Genomic DNA, 7,836 nt, shown 5'->3' with positions numbered 1-7,836 from the left:
ATGCATGCAGCTGGTGCCTTTTTGTGTTTAAAAACAATAATAGCTTGCTTAGGAAGGTAAAAAATAAAATGTTCTCAGAATTGCAGTGGTGAGGTGTTTTGTTAGTTTTGCAAATTCATTAGCCATAGATTTTTTTACTTCAGTCTAATGGGTTAAGAAATTTGAGCGTCCAAGTAAATTTGCAGACATGGATTCATTTCTATTTAAGTCTCTTGGTCATGAGCAAAGGGTAAGTAAATGTTTTTTGCTCCCTTTCTGCCAGAAACTGCTCATGTAAAGAAATTCAAGTAGGAAATGTCAAGCATGTTACTAATTAAACTGATAATGCTGGTCTGACTTTTGTTTTCAAATTGTGGAAGGGGAGGGCAAAAGTCAAGCTGCTCACCAGAGTAAGGTTATGCAGTAATAAGGTTCATGTCCCCAGAAAATGGTAAATGAATCTTTGGAGTCTGCATGATAGAATCCACAGTAATAAACATGCTGTATAAATATTGATTGGGGTTTTTTTTCTCTGGAAAAATGTGCTGCTTCAGTATGCTCTTGTAAGCCAAGCGTTGCTGAACTCTGTTGGGTTGCATAGCAAATAAATGCGTGGACACATCAAGCTACTTTGACAGCATTTTGGCATTCTTCCCTGGCAGTGCTTTCCCAATTGGTAACAAATAGTGGCTACTGGAACTAGCAAATAAATTGAAGTCTATTTAAAATTTTGTCCAAAACATATAGCACTCTACTAGAAAAACCTGTAGATCTTTACACTTAATTCATGCAGAGAAATAGCTGTGTTCTGTGGTTTTGCTTTTAGGTGTCTTGATATTATCCGTGTTGAAAACAGTTCTGTAATAAGGTTCCCTGTGCAGTTTAATATTCTTGCTACATGCCATATCCAATATGCTATTGGACGTGTTTGGTTTTTTTTTTTTCTTTCCCCACAGGCTCCCTCGTTTAGTGCAGAGTAGCTGGCACCAGCACAACGAATAGCTCTTCAATAGAGTCGATTTTTAATTATCTGTTTTGTGTCAGGTTGTCAATTGCCTGGTTTACAAGTGCAGAGGCTCTTGAGCTGTCTTAGTTCAGAGCAGCCTCACATCTCAATATCGGCCGCTCTAGTACTTCTTATCTGAAAGTAGCTGCCTTTTATTCTTCATAATCTGGAGAAAGTTTTCCATTCAGCATGTGGTTCTGCATAGCTTTGTACATCGTTTCAATCCTGCTGTAAAAAACAGTATTTCTTTTTCTGTAGTGTGTTTTCTGTGGTCTTTAGTTCACTTTTGGTGTATTTTTGGGGGGATAATAAGTTGGTGAACAGTTTCGGTGTTGATACTCTTCAGTTCAGCATCTGTTGTATGTTGTCTTCATCTTACCACTCCCCTTCTGTTTGGTGTCGATTCTGCGCTCTTTGATCTCTTTCTACTTCTTTGCTAGTGGTTTATTTTAGGCTTTCACTTTCCCCTACTTGTGCATCTCTCCACCTCTTTCACCACTGATTCCAAGTGGTAGTGCCTACCGCTTGCTCTTCCCTGGTGGAGTCTGTGTCTTGCATTCAAATTAGGAAGCTCTTCCTGTGTGCAGTTTGAACCCAGTAATGGAACCTTTCCCACCTCTGGGATAAAACAGGATGTGGAATTGAACTCTGGCTTTTGAATTAGAAGCAAATGATCATCCTTGCATGCACAGAAGATGGAACATGAAGCTTTTCTTGAACCTATTCCCTCATTGTCATTGTCCTCCCACTATGCTTATCCCTGTTATAAACAAGACGGAGCTTTTTTTTTTAAGGTGTGGTTAAAATATCTATGGTGTGGTATTTATGCTAGCATGTGCAACTTAAAAAACAACAACAACAAAAAAAAAAAAACACCTTTCCTTCCAGGTTTGTGAAACTTTGGCTGGAATTTTCTTAACTTCAGGATGAAGTTAATATACTGCATGAACTAAGACTTTTGAGCTTTACAAACTGAAAGCATGGCCTTGCTGTAGGAAGTGATCCTAAATTGTAAGTGCTGGTAAGTAAGCCTGTTTAAAACAAACAATACAATGAACAGCTGATATGATCTTTGATAGATTTTTCAGTATTTACTACTGGTTGTGAGTGGTAGGATTTATTTAGACATCATGTAAACAAAACGTACAAGCTGAGTAAGGCAGTCTAAAAACCACTTAATGCTACAGATTCAACAGTGCCAAAAGTGTTAACTGCTGGTCAGGATTTATGTCTTGTTTATGCTTACAGTTTTCTTGGTTCAGAGGTATGTGTCTAGCTCTCCAGGAATGCACTTTTCTGGAATAAGCGCACATCAAAAATGGGACAAACTCCACAGAAACTGTGACACCCATTTTTACAGGTTTGGTTTAAGTGTTGTAAAGATGTAAGGAGAGGTTCTCTGCTCCTTTTTCCTAAAAGTTTATTGCTAGTAGCCAAAGATCAAGTGTTTTTAGGCAAGTACTTATTTCACAAAAAACTGCTTTCAACCTTGCAAAGCTGGCTTATATATAAATAAACTTCTCCGTGCATTCCCATCTGGTTGCTTTTGAAATCTTCAGACTTGTTCACTGTCTGAAACAGGCTTCCTCTTCAACTTTTTCCCATGATGAAATTGGGAACAGGCTGCTAGCTTTATATCCCCAGTGACACATTCATGTCTCTCTACCCCAGTCCAATCTAAATTGGCTACTTTCCTGGGAGTACATAGAAATGAGGGATATCTAGTTAGGCTGCATTATGCCACACTGAAAACTGTATGGCTGTTGATGTGAATGTCCTGGTAGTCTGGACCATACCTGGCAACCAGGGCAAGGTGCTTCCCCACCGCCTGAATGGCAGTCTGGATTGTTCTGGTCACTGCTGGAGAAACTAGATACCTTTATCAAAGAGGGTATCCGTTTCAGAACAGAAATAACAACGTAGTAGAATCCTCATTTCTATATCCAGCTTCTATTTGAATCTGCTGTGCCTGATGTTCTCACAGTTGCAATATGTTAAACTCTTCTTAAGGGACGACCTCGTGTCCCTTCTGACCTGGGATTAACTGGTGGTCTTGGCTGAAGAGCTGGTGGTCAGCTGGAATATTTTGTCTTAGCATGAATGATTCTTGCAAAGGGGAATTAGCAAGAAGAGCCAGCTGGATCCACGCGTGTGCTTCATGCTCAGCGTTAGTGTCATGTGTATGTGATGAGAAACTCTCCATGTGCCCTGTTGTGCCTCAATGGCTTTCGAACTGAACTGTAAATGCAAGTTTGAGTCTAGAAGGTGGGGTTTGTTTAGGGGCGGGTTGTTGGGTTTTTTTTGGTTGGGTTGGTTTTTTTATGGCCATTCACTTTGTCTGAAAGTGGAAGCTTAGGAATTACTGGAGTCCTTCAATAATAAGTTGCTACCACTGATGTGCTTACAGTCTGTCTTCCTAACCCATTATTGTTGGGCTGTGTTGGGTTTTTTATGGAGGATGACTTTGGAAATGGAAACATACAAGTCTACTGGTGTATCTCTATTAAAACTTATGTGGTGTTTGCCCCACTACCCCATCTTTCCAGAAGGAATGTGTAAGAGCATCACTGCATGCTGCACTCTTCCTTCTGCCACTATCATCCCTTCTAAACAGAAGGCTTGTAGAGAAAGTACTAAAAAGGGAAAAACATGTGACAAAGCTAGTGAAGCAGCAACTTCTTTAGCCATATGAATTCTCAACATTGACTGGGAAAGCAAACAAACAAAAAATAAAAAAAGCTGGTGCTGACTGTAAGGCACCTAGCTGGGAAGAATGAAATCTGGGTTCACCTGGCACAGAACTCCAGTCTTGCAGCGCAGGCGCTGGCCTAGCTTGAAAAATGGACTGCGTGGACAAAACTGGCCACAGTCTAGGCCAGAAGTCTTGATGGCAATAGGAAGCGTTCAGCCTAGTTCTATCAAACACGTATAGTGTTACACTTGTGAAACTCAATCCAAAGCTGTTAGGCTGATAGCTGAGCCTTTGTGCAACCTTGAGGAAAGCGGGTAATGAAGAACTTTATTTAGTGTATGGGAGCAGGAAGGAAGAAAGTACGAAGGACCTTGAAGCATATTTGGGAATGATCTGAAGTATCTTTTCAGTCAGTACACAGTCTTAGTCCTGACCACAGCATACTTCGCGGGTGTGATACAAACCTCTGGGTTTCTTAAAGAAAGGAAAGACAAAACTAAGGACAACATATGTTCCTTAGGAGTAGGCATATTAGCTCTTGTTGCTTAGATGGACTCTGAAAGCACTGCTGGCATGCAGGGCTTTAAAATATCTTGTCCTTCTAAAGCTCTGCATCAGAAATGAGCTCTTCAGTGTTTGAGAAACGTGATGAAGGTAGCTTCACATTCCTCATTGCAACATGGGGAGCCCAGGGAGACAGCCGGGGAAATTGCTTGGTTGGTTGCTCGTTTTTTGTTTTGTTTTGTTTTTTTTTTTTCCTGTGGGACGTTCCTAGCACTGCTTGTGCTTTGGGATAAGGAAAGGAGAGTACAGGGGAAAGGGGAGGATTGTGTCACCAGATCCTAAAGAAACTGATAGGAGTGGAAAAATCCCAGACTTCCTTGGCTTAGCTACTGTTGTATAATAGTTGACTGCAGTTTTCTTTTAATGTGGTTGGCTCACGATACAGAATCTGTTCTAACTCCAGCCTGCGGGTTGTCACTTAATATATGCTGATTAAATTCTGTAGGATCCTATTCCTTTGGGCCAAAGTACATCTTTGAAAAGGTTATCTCAGCATGGAGAACAAGCCCCTCGTGCTGCTGGGATCTCCCAAACAGCAGGGACGGCTAGTCCTTGATTTCCCCATACGTAACTAAGCCCTTCCATGAGAGACCAAACGCTGTATTAGTTAAATTTTTCTTCAGAGTAACTGAGCTATCAACGTGTTTTAGGGTTTTGCACTGTATTAAGCTATTAAAAACTAATTTTATAAGTCAGCAGCTGTTGTTTTGGCTCAATTTTACTTCAGAATAATCTATCGGGGTGTATTATTTACTTATATTGATACTCAAGTGTTGCGTTTCAGTTGTGTTTTACAGTACAGCCAGCATGTCCTATAACCTTTGAAGGAAATATAAGGCTATTGTAATTTAAAAATCCAGGGGCTTACGCTAAGCCCCTGGGGAAAAATAAAATCCAGTGCTGCTCGGTTACAGTATATTTTGTTTAATCTTGGTTGGAAGGTGGGGGCCGCGATCAGGAGCCACTTCTGCTTGCTTATGTGTCATATCAAGTACCTTAATTATTTCTCTTTTTATCTCTTGAGGATAAAGCTTAGAAAGATATTTTTGGTTTATTTTTATCATGTATCTAGCGATTGGAAGTGAATCTAGGTTTTAAAAGGAGCCTTTAATTTTCTTACTTATATTCAGGATGAGGCGAATCAATGCAACTTCTTTGTTGTGTCTTTCTAAGGCAGCATGAAATCTCAGAGAGCTATTGTGTTCGTTTCAGTATCGGTTTAATGGTTTGCTTTGACATCGAAAAGCTCCTCAGAATATGCTTCGAGGTACTGCGCTGTTGCCTTGCTCGTGTTCTGCAAAGATTCAGTTAATGCCTTTTATGCCTTTCGCTGGCAAGAGCAGAAGCCGTTTTTGCTGGGACTGTGGGGGCATTAACGCGCCGGGGAACAGCATCCTGTCTGCATGAGGCTGTTGTCACTGCTTCACACCTGGTCAATGTCTGCAGCTGAAGTGCTGCGTGTTTCTTGGGCACGGTGTGCTCAGAGAGGGTAATCTTTGGGCTGCTTAATGCACACTGCCCTCCAAGGTGACTGTTGTCCCCCAGAGAGGTGACAGGGCCACTCAGATCTGTGTCGTGCCAGAGTAGAGGTCGCTCCTGCCTCCCCCTGCCTCAGGAGGACATGGCAGCAGCTCGTAGCTGCTCAAACAGGTGCTGCTGCTTAGGCTGTGCTCAGACACTTCTGTGTGTGAGAAGAACCTTTGCTGATATGTACCTATTAAACAGATGAAGATAAAATTTCTAACGTGTAGCCCCTTCCTCATTCATTCATTGCTGCATGGTACTTATTATGGTACCTACATACAACTACCTTCATGTTACCAACAGAGAATCAAGATGCAAATTGGGGTCAGCTGCTAATTTGGGGGTCCTTATTTGAAAAGTTGAGAACCTCTATTTGTTAGTCCATAACACTTTATGCATGTGTGTACAGATACGTTTTCTTTAGCTCCAGAGGATGATTTGTGGTGGCTTTGGCTGCAGCCCCAGCACACAGTACTTTCATGTGCTTCTGCTCAGCATTTCCATACAAATCAGGGGATTTCAACCCAGTTGCGTAGAAAATGAAACCAGTTGTGGTGGTTGCCAGTCTAAAGGTTGGTGTAAATGACTTGCTAGCCATCACACAGGTACTTCGTGGTGAAACCTTCTGGCATTCTGACGCAGCAAGCAATTACTTGAATCTTAAGATGATCTTTCTCTTCCCACTTCTGACTCACGCAGAAGGCAGCTTCTGCAACAGAGTGAAGAGGGACACGCAGACAGCAGTGTCTCCTTCACCACCTGACTTTGCCTTCCTCCCCACGCAGGCCTATCTCATGTGCAGAATGAGGCAGAGCCCCAGGGGAAAAATAGCATCTAATCACATCGCTGGAAGCAGAGCGCTTACGCACGCAGGTGCTGAAGCGAGGCCGCACAGCCTCCAATTTTCGTGCTATTTCTGAAGCCTAGAGTACTCAAATGACATTCTTCCTTCCCCCTTTCCCTCCTGCTCTTGTTTATTATAAATCTAACTACTCAAGGCCTGATGATAAACTCTCATGTTTATTCATGAGTTGGTGAGAAGGAAGGATAGAAGCTAGACCTAAACTGCAGATACAGTTTTATAGCTTACCAGGACTGCACACAAGGAGGGCTGCAAACGACCATTGCTAGAAGGTGAAAAGCCTTTTGACTGGTCCCACCCGAGTACAGAGGTTCTGCAGGAGATGACTTCACTGCTTGGTAGGAGGGTGATACTTGTTCAGTCTCCTCTATCTTTTCTTAATATCTTGTTGAGATAACTGACATTTTATGTCAATAAGTCTCAGGTTAGAGGGAAAGTGTTTAAAATGTCAGTGTTTAAATTCTGTAGGAATTTTAGCATCATGTGCTCCGTGTGCAATTAAAAAGACCATTACACTACAGCCATGGATAGGCAGGACATACGAGTGTCTCTTGCCCCACAAGCTAAGAAGCGTGGGGTGGCTTGCGTTACAGAAACTGGAGGGTCACCTCCACCATCACCTCTCCAAAATTCTTCCATTTCTCAGAACTTAAGGTAGAAAGCGCGTAGCGGAGAGATAGGAGGAGTGGCGCTAATCTTTGGGAAGTATTTTCCATTCATTGTAGTGTTGAAATGTGATAAAAATTTAAAATCAGGTAGCTGAAGTCTGGCATTAGTCTCTGTCTGTTGTTCAGTGATAACATTTTCCTGGATTTCTCCCAGACTCGTTAAATATTGTCAGTCCCAGGCAAATCTAACAAGGACGCGCGCTTGGATGAGAACTCTGCTAGACTGAAATATTAAACAATGGCCATTCAAACCACTGATATGAACTGGGAATTTTTTGTTACATAGTTACAAAATGATGCTTTACAACTTAGGGACAAGCTAAGGGATTCAGTGGGCTTACTGATGCCAGCTGGGCTCTGGGAACTTCTGCACTTGTGCATAGCCCCAGGTAAAGTTAAGCTCAGCAATTTAGGTCAAACCTGTTTTACTGCTCTCTAAAATAAGTTGCTTTCCACAGTTCGTGCACATGGCCAGCTTCCCTCCCATTCAGTAAGGTACTGTGTAACAGTTTAAAAAAAAAAAAAAAATCACAACAGCTTT

This window comes from Charadrius vociferus, unplaced genomic scaffold (genome assembly GCF_000708025.1).
Source record: "Charadrius vociferus isolate BGI_N301 unplaced genomic scaffold, ASM70802v2 scaffold496, whole genome shotgun sequence".
Lineage (NCBI taxonomy): Eukaryota > Metazoa > Chordata > Aves > Charadriiformes > Charadriidae > Charadrius > Charadrius vociferus.
The sequence above is the reverse complement of the archived record's forward strand: the minus strand, read 5'-3'. Positions refer to the sequence as shown.